Here is an 11,868-nt window from a genome sequence, read left to right on the forward strand (position 1 = left end):
CATTGCCTCTTTCACATAATGGTATGGATGGGCTACTGCCACCTGTATGATTGGTGCAGTCTTTTCCCCCTTGGTTCAGTTTCCTGACCATTAATATGTTTTTTGTTTGCCTACCTGCTGCCCAGTGCATGGGTACCAAAATAAGTAGGCACAAAGCAATGACTTGCAATGAAAGAGCAATTATTAAAACTCCAGCACTTGCAAGGGTTTACAGGGGATTAAAGCATGATTTAGGAGTAGATTTAGAGGCTATTTGGCATGTCTGAATATAATAATGGTATTTTAGAACGGTTAATAAAAATTACAGTTGTGGAAATTGGTCATAAAGGTGAATGGAACATTGCATTGATACATACTAGTTTCAGAGGTTGGAGCCACCGGGGAGATTAGCTAGTGGGAACTCAAGGCTTCATCTCAATTAAAAGTATACTATATGGTCCTGTCTACATTACTAATTTTGACTGTAACAAGATTCCCCTGATTCTACTATAAAGTGTAGTATAGATGGTACTTCATTATCTTCCCTTCACTTTTGCCTCCTATTAGGTCTTCTCCTTAATGTTATGGGCTTCTTTTGTATTTAGTGTATCTGCAGAATATGCTGAGAAGTTGCGTATCTTCTTAACAAGGAGCAATGGTCTCAGGTTGCAGTGGGGGTGGTCTAGGTTGGATATTAGGAAATACTTTTTCACTAGAAGGGTGGTGAAGCACTGGAATGGGTTATCTAGGGAGGTGCTGGAATCTCCAGCATTAGAGGTTTTTAAGGCCTAGCTTGACAAAGTTCTGTCTGGGATGATTTAGTTGGGGTTAGTCCTGCTTTGAGCAGGGGGTTGGACTAGGTGACCTCCTGAGGTCTCTTCCAACCCTAATCTTCTGTGATAACTGAACCAGCTTGTTCTCAAATCTGTTTTTATTGATTTTTCAAGTATACAGAATAAAATGCTACATATTAATAAAAAGAGTCAAAAGATAAAATATGGAAAAAGATGGGTTCATCTTTTAAGCAAGTATTTTGGCCAGCACCTTGTTCAGAAAGAACTTTCAAACCTAATCCTGTGAAACAAATTTCAATATACAGAGGTGAGATTTAAAACTTTCCTTGACAAACCCAAGATGAAATCAAATACAGAAAACATAGCTTAAAACTATAATCATTGGTGTGTATTACTAGTTATGGCTAGAGTTCATCAAAGTTTAGATGAAAGTGAAATGTGTTGGGAACCAAGCACATTCCCATGTGCCTGGCCTGATAGTGCAGTTACATGTGCTATAAGCGGTATAGGAAGTGGCATGTAAGAGCCAGTAAGTCTGGATACAGCAGTACATGGTTTTGGGAACTGCGGGAATTGCGTGGATAGACTCAGCTCGGTTTCTCTTTGGTGGAGTTTGGAAGTCCCATTTGGGTCCACTCCTCTTCTTTGGCTTGTTGGCACCATCAGTCATTGAGAAGTGGGTGGAAGAGATAAGAGAAAATAAAAACAACGAGGAGTCCAGTGGCTCTTTAAAGACCAACAGATTTATTTGGGCATAAGCTTTCATGGGTAAAAACCCAACTTCTTCAGATGCACAGAGTAAAAATTACAGATACAGGCATAAATATACATTGGCACATGAAGAGAAGGGAGTTGCCTTACAAGTGGAGAACCAATGTTGAAGGCCAATTCAGTCAGGGTGGATGTGGTCCACTCCCAATAATTGAGGAGGTGTCAATATCAAGAGGGAAAATTGCTGACTTAGAACAATGCTTCCTCCACTCTCGTCCCTTAGCGCCCCTCCTCTACTTATGCTACACTGATGAAATCTTCATCATATGGACTCACAGGAAGGAGGCCCTTGAAGAATTCCACCTGGATTTCAAGTTTCTACCCCACCATCAATCTCAGCCTGGACCAGTCCACACAAGAGATCCATTTCCTGGACACTACCGTGCAAATGAGTGATGCTCACATAAACACCATCCTATACCGAAAACCTACTGACTAGTATACTTACCTACATGCATTCAGCTTCCATCCAGGACACATGACATACCAAGATCCACTGTCTACAGCCAAGCCCTAAGATACAACTGCATTTGCTCCAATCCCTCAGACAGAGACAAACACCTACAAGATCTTTATCAAGCATTCTTAAAACTACAGTACCCACTTGGGGAAGCGAGGAAACAGATTGACAGAGCGAGACAGGTACCCAGAAGTCACCTACTACAGGACAGGACTAACAAGGAAAATAACAGAACACCACTGGCCATCACATACAGCCCCCAGCTAAAACCTCTCCAGCGCATCATCAACCATCTACAACCTATCCTGGAAAAGAATCCCCCACTCTCACAGGCCTTGGGAGGCAGGCCAATCCTCACTTCTGGACAGCCCCCCAACCTGAAGCAAATACTCACCAGCAACTACACATCACACCACAGAAACACTAACCCAGGAACCAATCCCTGTAACAAACCACATTGCCTTCTCTGTCCCCATATCTACTCTAGCAACAGCATCATAGGACCCAACCACACAATCAGAGGCTCATTCACCTGCACATCTACTAATGTGATATATGCCATCATGTGCCAGCAATGCCCCTCTGCCACCACGTACACTGGCTAAACCGGATAGTCTCTACGTAAAAGGATAAATGGACACAAATCATACATCAGCAATGGTAACATACAAAAGCCAGTAGGAGAACACTTCAGTCTCCCTGGACATTCAATAACAGATTTAAAAGTAATGAGGAGTCCGGTGGCACCTTAAAGACTAACCGATTTATTTGGGCATAAGCTTTCATGGGTAAAAAACCCACTACTGATGTGCATCTGAAGAAGTGGGTTTTATACCCATGAAAGCTTATGCCCAAATAAATTGGTTAGTCTTTAAGGTGCCACTGGACTCCTCATTGTTTTTGTGGATACAGACTTACATAGCTACCCCTTTGAGATTTAGAAGTATCTATTCTTCAACAAAAATTCAGAAACCAACTTCAAACAGCAACTGCGGAGATGCAATTAATTTACAAACTTAATACCATCAATTTGGGCTTGAATAGGGACTGGGAGTGGCTGGCTCACTACAAAAGTAATTTTCCCTCTCTTGGTATTGACGCTTCTTCATTAGTTATTGGGAGTGGACCACATCCACCCTGACTGAATTGGCCTTCAACATAGATTCTCCACCTGTAACTCCCTTCTCTTCATGTGCCAATATATATTTATGCCTGTATCTCTAATTTTCACTCCATGCATCTGAAGAAGTGGGTTTTTTACCCACGAAAGCTTAAGCCCAAATAAATCGGTTAGTCTTTAAGGTGCCATCGGACTCCTCATTGTTTTTGTGGATACAGACTAACACAGCTACCCCTCTTTTATATATGAGAAAATAAGTGGCTAGTCGTCTCTGCAGCAGTAGTATCATGCACAAATGTTACAGGAGATGGTTTGTTTGTTTTTGTTCCTTTCTTTTACATTCTCTGATCAGCAATAAAATAGGTGAAATTTAAGTTACTGGCATTGAGTTAACACCTCATCAAGATGAGTGGGGGCAATTCATACCTTTACTTTGTCTGCAAACAGGCAGTGTCCCTGCATTAGTTTGCACTCTGTTCACATTTTGAGGGGTGTTTTTTATAGCCCTAATGACTAGAAATTTTAAGTTTTGGTTTTTTTTAATGAAAGCTCAAATTCTGGAATGCCACATAGCAGCTTTGGGAGAGGAGTGGAGTACCAGTCCAACACAACACTGCTTGTTAGTGTAAATGACAGTTTCCTAACTCAAAAACTGTTTCAGCCAGCAAGGTGGAATTCTTTATTAGACCTTGTCCTGAAAGATAAAGAGGAGCTGATCACAGAACTAAAAATGATAGCTTAGGTAAAACTGATCATGACTTGATCACATTTATAATCATAGAATCATAAAATATCAGGATTGGAAGGGTCCTCAGGAGGTCATCTAGTCCAACCCCCTGCTCAAAGCAGGACCAATCCCCAACTAAATCATCCCAGCCAGGGCTTTGTCAAGCCTGACCTTAAAAAACTTCTAAGGAAGGAGATTCCACCACCTTCCTAGGTAACGCATTCCAGTGTTTCACCACCCTCCTAGTGAAAACGTTTTTCCTAATATCCAACCTAAATCTCCCCCACTGCAACTTGAGACCAGTACTCCTCGTTCTGTCATCTGCTACCACTGAGAACAGTCTAGATCCATCCTCTTTGAAACCCCCTTTCAGGTATTGAAAGCAGCTATCAAATCCCCCCTCATTCTTCTCTTCCGCAGACTAAACAATCCCAGTTCCCTCAGCCTCTCCTCATAAGTCATGTGTTCCAGTCCCCTAATCATTTTTGTTGCCCTCCGCTGGACGTTTTCCAATTTTTCCACATCCTTCTTTTAGTGTGGGGCCCAAAACTGGACACTACTCCAGATGAGGCCTCACCAATGTCAAATAGAGGGGAACGATCACGTCCCTCCATCTGCTGGCAATGCCCTTACTTATACATCCCAAAATGCCATTGGCCGTCTTGGCAACAACGGCACACTGTTGACTCATATCCAGCTTCTCGTCCACTGTAACCCCTAGGTCCTTTTCTGAAGAACAGCTGCCTAGCCATTCGGTTCCTAGTCTGTAGCGGTGCATGGGATACTTCCGTCCTCAGTGCAGGACTCTGCACTTGTCCTTGTTGAACCTCATCAGATTTCTTTTGGCCCAATCCTCTAATTTGTCTAGGGCCCTCTGTATCCTATCCCTACTCTCCAGCATATCTACCTCTCCTCCCAGTTTAGTGTCATCTGCAAACTTGCTGAGGGTGCAACCCACACCATCCTCCAGATCATTTATGAAGATACTGAACAAAACCGGCCTGAGGACCGACCCTTGGGGCACTCCACTAGATACTGGCTGCCAACTAGACATGGAGCCATTGATCACTACCCGTTGAGCCTGACAATCTAGCCAGCTTTCTATCCACCTTATAGTCCATTCATCCAGCCCATACTTTAACTTGCTGGCAAGAATACTGTGGGAGACCATGTCAAAAGCTTTGCTAAAGTCAAGGAATAACACGTCCACTGCTTCCCCTCATTCACAGAGCCAGTTATCTTGTCATAGAAGGCAATTAGATTAGTCAGGCATGACTTGCCCTTGGTGAATCCATGCTGACTGTTCCTGATCACTTTCCTCTCCTCTAAGTGCTTCAGAATTGATTCCTTGAGGACCTGCTCCATGATTTTTCCAGGGACTGACGTGAGGCTGACTGGCCTGTAGTTCCCAGGATCCTCCTCCTTCCCTTTTTTAAAGATGGGCACTACATTAGCCTTTTTCCAGTTGTCTGGGACCTCCCCCGATGGCCATGAGTTTTCAAAGATAATGGCCAATGGCTCTGCAGTCACATCTGCCAACTCCTTTAGCACTCTCGGATGCAGCACATCCGGCCCCATGGACTTGTGCTCATCCAGCTTTTCTAAATAGTCCTGAACCACTTCTTTCTTCACAGAGGGCTGGTCACCTCCTCCCCATGCTGTGCTGCCCAGTGCAGTGGTCTGGGAGCTGACCTTGTTTGTGAAGACAGAGGCAAAAAAAGCATTGAGTACATTAGCTTTTTCCACATCCTCTGTCACTAGGTTGCCTTCCTCATTCAGTAAGGGGCCCACACTTTCCTTGACTTTCTTCTTGTTGCTAACATACCTGAAGAAACCCTTCTTGTTACTCTTAACATCTCTTGCTAGCTGCAACTCCAGGTGTGATTTGGCCTTCCTGATTTCACTCCTGCATGCCCAAGCAATATTTTTATACTCTTTCCTGCTCATTTGTCCAATCTTCCACTTCTTGTAAGCTTCTTTTTTGTATTTAAGATCAGCAAAGATTTCACTGTTAAGCCAAGCTGGTCGCCTGCCATATTTACTATTCTTTCTACATATCGAGATGGTTTGTCCCTGTAACCTCAATAAGGATTCTTTAAAATACAGCCAGCTCTCCTGGACTCCTTTCCCCCTCATGTTGTTCTCCCAGGGGATCCTGCCCATCAGTTCCCTGAGGTTGTCAAAGTCTGCTTTTCTGAAGTCCAGGGTCCGTATTCTGCTGCTCTCCTTTCTTCCCTGTGTCAGGATCCTGAACTCGACCATCTCATGGTCATTGCCTCCCAAGTTCCCATCCACTTTTGCTTCCCCTACTAATTCTTCCTGGTTTGTGAGCAGCAGGTCAAGAAGAGCTCTGCCCCTAGTTGGTTCCTCCAGCACTTGCACCAGGAAATTGTCCCCTACACTTTCCAAAAACTTCCTGGAATGTCTGTGCATCGCTGTATTGCTCTCCCAACAGATATCAGGGTGATTGAGGTCTCCCATGAGAACCAGGGCCTGTGATCTAGTAACTTCCGTTAGTTGCTGGAAGAAAGCCTCGTCCACCTCATCTCCCCGGTCTGGTGGTCTATAGCAGACTCCCACCACAACATCACCCTTGTTGCTCACACGTCTAAACTTAATCCAGAGACTCTCAGGTTTCTCTGCAGTTTATACTTGAGCGCTGAGCAGTCATACTGCTCCCTTACATACAATGAAACTCCCCCACCTTTTCTGCCCTGCCTGTCCTTCCTGAACAGTTTATATCCATCCATGACAGTACTCCAGTCATGTGAGCTATCCCACCAAGTCTCTGTTATTCCAATCACATCATAATTCCTTGACTGTTCCAGGACTCCCAGTTCTCCCTGCTTTATTTGAGCATAAGCTTTCGTGAGCTACAGCTCACTTCATCGGATGCATTGGATGTAGCTCACGAAAGCTTATGCTCTAATAAATTTGTTAGTCTCTAAGGTGCCACAAGTACTCCTTTTCTTTTTGCGAATACAGACTAACACGGCTGCTACTCTGAAACTTCTCCCTGCTTGTTTCCCAAGCTTCTTGCATTTGTGTATAGGTACTTGAGATAACTCGCTGATCGTTCCTCTTTCTCAGCATGAGGCAGGAGCCCTCCCCTCTTGCGCGCTTCTGCTCGTGCTTCCTCCCAGTATCCCACTTCCCCACTTACCTCAGGGCTTTGGTCTCCTTCCCCCGGTGAACTTAGTTTAAAGCTCTCCTCACTAGGTTAGCCAGCCTGCTTGCGAAGATGCTCTTCCCTCTCTTCGTTAGGTGGAGCCCGTCTCTGCCTAGCACTCCTCCTTCTTGGAACACCATCCCATGGTCAAAGAATCCAAAGCCTTCTCTCAGACACCACCTGCATAGCCATTCATTGTGCAGGAAGAATAAAGCCAAAACCAGTTTGTTTATATATAGTACATATACAAGTGTGTGTGTGTGTATATGGTGCTTTATTAGGGCCAATTTCACAAAGCTGAAAACAATTATGAGCTTCAGCTGGGAGGAGGAATTTAATCAGAAAAATGTGAATGATAATTAGAAATCATTTAAGAACACTTTACTAGATGTGCAAAAAACCACAATTGAGGAAAAAGGCTCTGTTGGTTAAAAAACTGACCTGGTTTAGAGGGGAAGTGAAAGCAGGGATTAACAAAATATTTAACAAGTGGAAGACAGGAGAATTTAATACTCATGAATGTAAATCAGAAGATGGGAATTGTAGAAAATGGGTAAGAGAAGCAAAGGGAAACCAGGAAAAATCCATTGCCAGCAGAGTTAGGGACAATAAGGAGGAGTTTTTAAAAATATATTAGGAACAAGAGGAATCCTTACAATGGTATTGGTCCATTACTAGATGGAAATAGTAGAATTATCAATAATGATGCAGAAAAGGAAGAAGTGTTCAATAAATATTTCTGTTCTGTATTTGGGGGAAAAAACAAATGATATTGTCTCATTGTGGAAATACCACTTTTTCCATTCCACTAATATCTCTGTAGCAGTTAAACAGAAGCTACTGAAGTTGGCCATTTTTAAATCAGCAGGTCCAGATAACTTGTCTCCAAGAGTTTTAAAATGTAGGCTATCATTACAGTTCTGGGAAGCAATGACTCTGAAAAAGATTTGGGGGGTCATAGTGAATAATTAACTGAAGATGGGCTCCCAGAGTGACTCTGTTGCCAAAAGAGCTAAATCAGTCCTGGGTTGCATAAACAGGGGAAGTAGAGAGGTTATTTTACCTCTGTATTTGGCACAGGTGCGACTGGTGCTGTAATACTGTGTCCAGTTCTGGTGTCCACAATTCAAGAAAGATGTTAATGAATTGGAAAGGGTTCATAGAAGAGCTACAAGAATGCTTAAAGGATTAGCAAACATGCCTCAGTGGTACACTCAAGGAGCTATTTAGCTTAAAGAGAAGATTAAAGGGTGACTTGATTACAGTCTATAAGTACCTACCATTAGGAACAAATATTTAATAATGGGCTCTTCAGTCTAGCAAAGAAAGGTATAACACAATATAATGGCTGGAAGTTGAAGCTAGACAAATTCAGACTGGAAATAAGGTGTACATTTTCAATGGCAAGAATAGTTAACCAGTGGAACAATTTACCAAGGGTTGTGGAGGATTCTCCATCACCGATACTTTTCAAATTAATGTTGGATATTTGTCTAAAAAGTGTGCTCTAGGAATTATTTGCAGAAAGTTCTAGGGCCTGTGCTATACAGGAGGTCAGACTAGATGATCACAATGGTTCTTTCTGATCTTGGAATCTGTGAATCTCTGGTTAAGGGGATGTAAAATAGTCATTCATTCAGAAAAGGGGAGAGGAGGAAGCCTTATGTACATATATTAAACAAAGTAAAACTAGACTAATTCCTACCTGTGCTGCTGATATGAAAAGTTCCTCGGGCTTTTATTCTAGTGGAGTTCTTTAGAATTTCTAACTAGTTTTTGGAAGAGGAGTTAGACATTTTACTAATGCTGTAGTGTGAAATATTTTATGTTTCGCTAATTGGGAATTTTAATGATTTGGTGGTTATATCTTAGAGATTTAAACTCTGGACCAGTTCGTCAGTTGGTATAAACTGGCATAATTATATTGATTTAATTGGAAATAAGACGATTTACACCAGCTGAGGATCTGAGCTGTTGTGTTGCAGTCACAAAATTAATGTGAAAAGTATTCTATAGTAAATGTTTGAAGCAATGGTAACATCTTAATTTGTATAAATTATATTAAAACAAAAGAATGGCAAACAGTGCGCAAATACACATTGACCTCCACAGAAGTAAAGGATAGGTACATAACAAAATTATAACAAGAATAGTGCCTCTCTTCAAGTACTGCTTGGTTTGAAACACATATACATATCTGTTAATATGTGTACTGAAACTACTGCCACTGGTTAAGCGAAAGAGATGAAGGCCAAGTGAGTTCAGATAGGCATTGGGATCATTTTTTATTCCTGATCTGTCTGTATCACCTAGCCATAAAACATGGACATACAAGTCTGGGAATGAGACCTCTATTATATTGTATGTATTTAGTTTATTTATACAAAGTTTTTTTTCTTAACCCTTCAAAAGGAGAGAATTAATGCATTGGTTGAAATTTGGTGTCACTTTTGCTTTCCATCTTGTTAAAATTAACTATTTTGCTGCTATCATGGCCCCTAAAAAAACACTTTGTCCCAGAAGAGAGGATTGTATAAACAGGAATCTGTTGCAACACAAGATGCACAGAGCTCTGTGTAAGCTTGAAAATTTGTGTCTCTTGCCAAGAGAAATTGGTTCAATAAAAGATATTATTTCACTGACCTTGTCTGCCACAAGATAAATCAATTATAAACAAAATTCACTATCATTAGGACCTAGTTCCAGAACAGAGTTTATATAGGTTATTCCCATAACAGGTGGTTTCATAGGGCTGTGACAGCTATATACACTAGTGTGTGGGAGGAGGTATAGTAGCAAAGCTATTTTTCACCTTGTAGGTGCTGGGTAAAGTCTTGTATTAATGCATGATATAGCATGTATACTGTATATAAAGCTGTATATGAAATTTCAGTTTGCACTATTCTATTTGAAAAATACACCCTTGCTAAATACTACCCAGTTTAAGTAAGTCATCTTGTTTTATGATTAGTTTTTATGCTACCTGTCAATCCTCATGGTAAAGGCTAGGCAGGTAGATTCTGTGCCAACACTGCTACGTTTTTGTGACAGTTTTGCAAGGCAGTAATACTATGTAAATTGAATAGAGACAGTATTCTAAGGCGCATAAATATGTGGAAATTTTTGAGAGCATGACATGTTAATGTTACAATTAAGCTAGGGTGTTTTGGCATGTAACTTCCTTTAACAGTAAGACAATGACAACAATTGGAGGGAATCCTGCAGAATTCCGTGTTTTTTCTCCCCAAAGTCTTTCTGTAAGGGGTCCTGAAAGAGTGTGATGGGTGGTATTGACCGTTCTCTTGTTATCCTGGGCATTATCTAACTTCTGACACCAATTTTAGTCAGTTATTTTCAGGTTCCACACTCATTTTTTTTAAAGTTACAACTGCAACTTAGTCTCTGGGTCATATCTTTTGCCCTTTTGCTTATACCAATCAAGTCTGTCTCCTTTTTGTCAACATTCATTGTTATTGGTATTGTAACAGTATGACCTTTCATCTGCTTTCCAACATTTGAGCTCGCAATTGTGGTGGGCCTGCTAGACCTGCATTTTTACAACAGTTCACTACTCTTGGCTGCTTTAGTAAATTATTTGTTTGATGCACCTGCATGTTCAGAGGCTTTCACACTTTGTTTATTTGGCAAATATCTTAGAGACATAATAAAAAGAACTGGGATAAGCAGTCTGCTTCTTCGACTGCCCTCTGCATATTCCCACTCTTGGATGTGCCAACCTGGTGGAATTTTCTAGTAGCAGTTTTCAGAGTAGCAGCTGTGTTAGTCTGTATTCGCAAAAAGAAAAGGAGTACTTGCGGCACCTTAGAGACTAACAAATTTATTTGAGCATAAGCTTTCATGAGCTACAGCTCACTTAATCAGATGCATTCAGTGGAAAATACAGTGGGGAGATTTATATACATAGAGAACAGCAGTGTCTGTTAAAAGCACCTCAGTAGTAGAAGGGTCCTACTGTCAATGAAAGCCTAACCCCACCCCTTGACCCCTTAATCCCTGCCCATCTCTCACTGGAAGTCCTGCCCCATGGGGGTATTACTTCTGGGGTCAAGGCTGCCACATGACCGGAAGCAAGGTGTGTCACGTGACCCCTCTAACAACTCCTCCCACTGCCCTCTACCAACCAGGAGGGGTTTCGTCCCTATAGGACTGCCCCGAGAGGAGATTTGAACAAATGGGGTGAGTTCCGGGGCGGGGGACCCCATCCAGAAATGATTTGGGTGACCCCTCTAACAACTCCTCCCACCACCCTCTACCAATCAGGAGGGGTTTTGGCCGTATAGGACCGCCCCGAGAGCAGATTTGACCAAAATAGGGCAGGTTCTGGGACGGGGTGAACCGCCGAGAAGAGGAGCGTGTGACCCCTCTGCCAATCATAGCGCAGCACTATCACCCCATAAGTCCCAGCACCGGGCAGAAGAGGCCATCTTTTCCCAAGAGCGCATGTTTTAGAAATCATGGAAACATGGACTCCTTCACCACCCCCACGAGAACTTCAGACTTTGTTTTAGCTCAAGGTCTTCGACAAACCGCGGAGAAAGCGCTACATCAGCGAGAGCTCCGAAGAGGAGGAGGGAGCGACTGAGGGGAGCCCTTTGGCCCAGCCATTGATGGATATGCCGGAACCTGAACCCGAAATCCAGCTGCTTGTGAGGCACCCCGATGAGCGTGATGGCCTCTTGTTGTCCATCCCCTTGGAGGAGGAAGGCGAACGCAAGGAGGAGGAAGACAACACTCAGGTAAATGAATGTTTAAGAAGTGACGGTCGAGGGTTGCTGGTGTAATGGGGCTAGGAATCGGGGATTGTGTAAATCAAAAACCAAGCAATGG

At 42.5% G+C, this 11,868-nt stretch overlaps 1 protein-coding gene across 5 annotated transcripts in view; it reads left to right on the plus strand.

Moving 5' to 3' along the window:
- PIGG (phosphatidylinositol glycan anchor biosynthesis class G) overlaps nt 1–11,868 on the plus strand; it is a 115,390-nt gene that overhangs the window by 69,677 nt on the left and 33,845 nt on the right. For 2 of the 5 annotated variants that reach the window (XR_005293095.2, XR_005293096.2), the window contains exon 7: nt 11,550–11,777. The exons of the other annotated variants lie outside the window; for them this stretch is intronic. The gene's annotated coding sequence lies outside the window, so the exon portion shown is untranslated. The remainder of the gene's footprint in view (nt 1–11,549; nt 11,778–11,868) is intronic. 5 annotated transcript variants of the gene reach the window in all.

The sequence above is a fragment of the Dermochelys coriacea genome, chromosome 5 (assembly GCF_009764565.3).
Source record: "Dermochelys coriacea isolate rDerCor1 chromosome 5, rDerCor1.pri.v4, whole genome shotgun sequence".
NCBI lineage: Eukaryota > Metazoa > Chordata > Testudines > Dermochelyidae > Dermochelys > Dermochelys coriacea.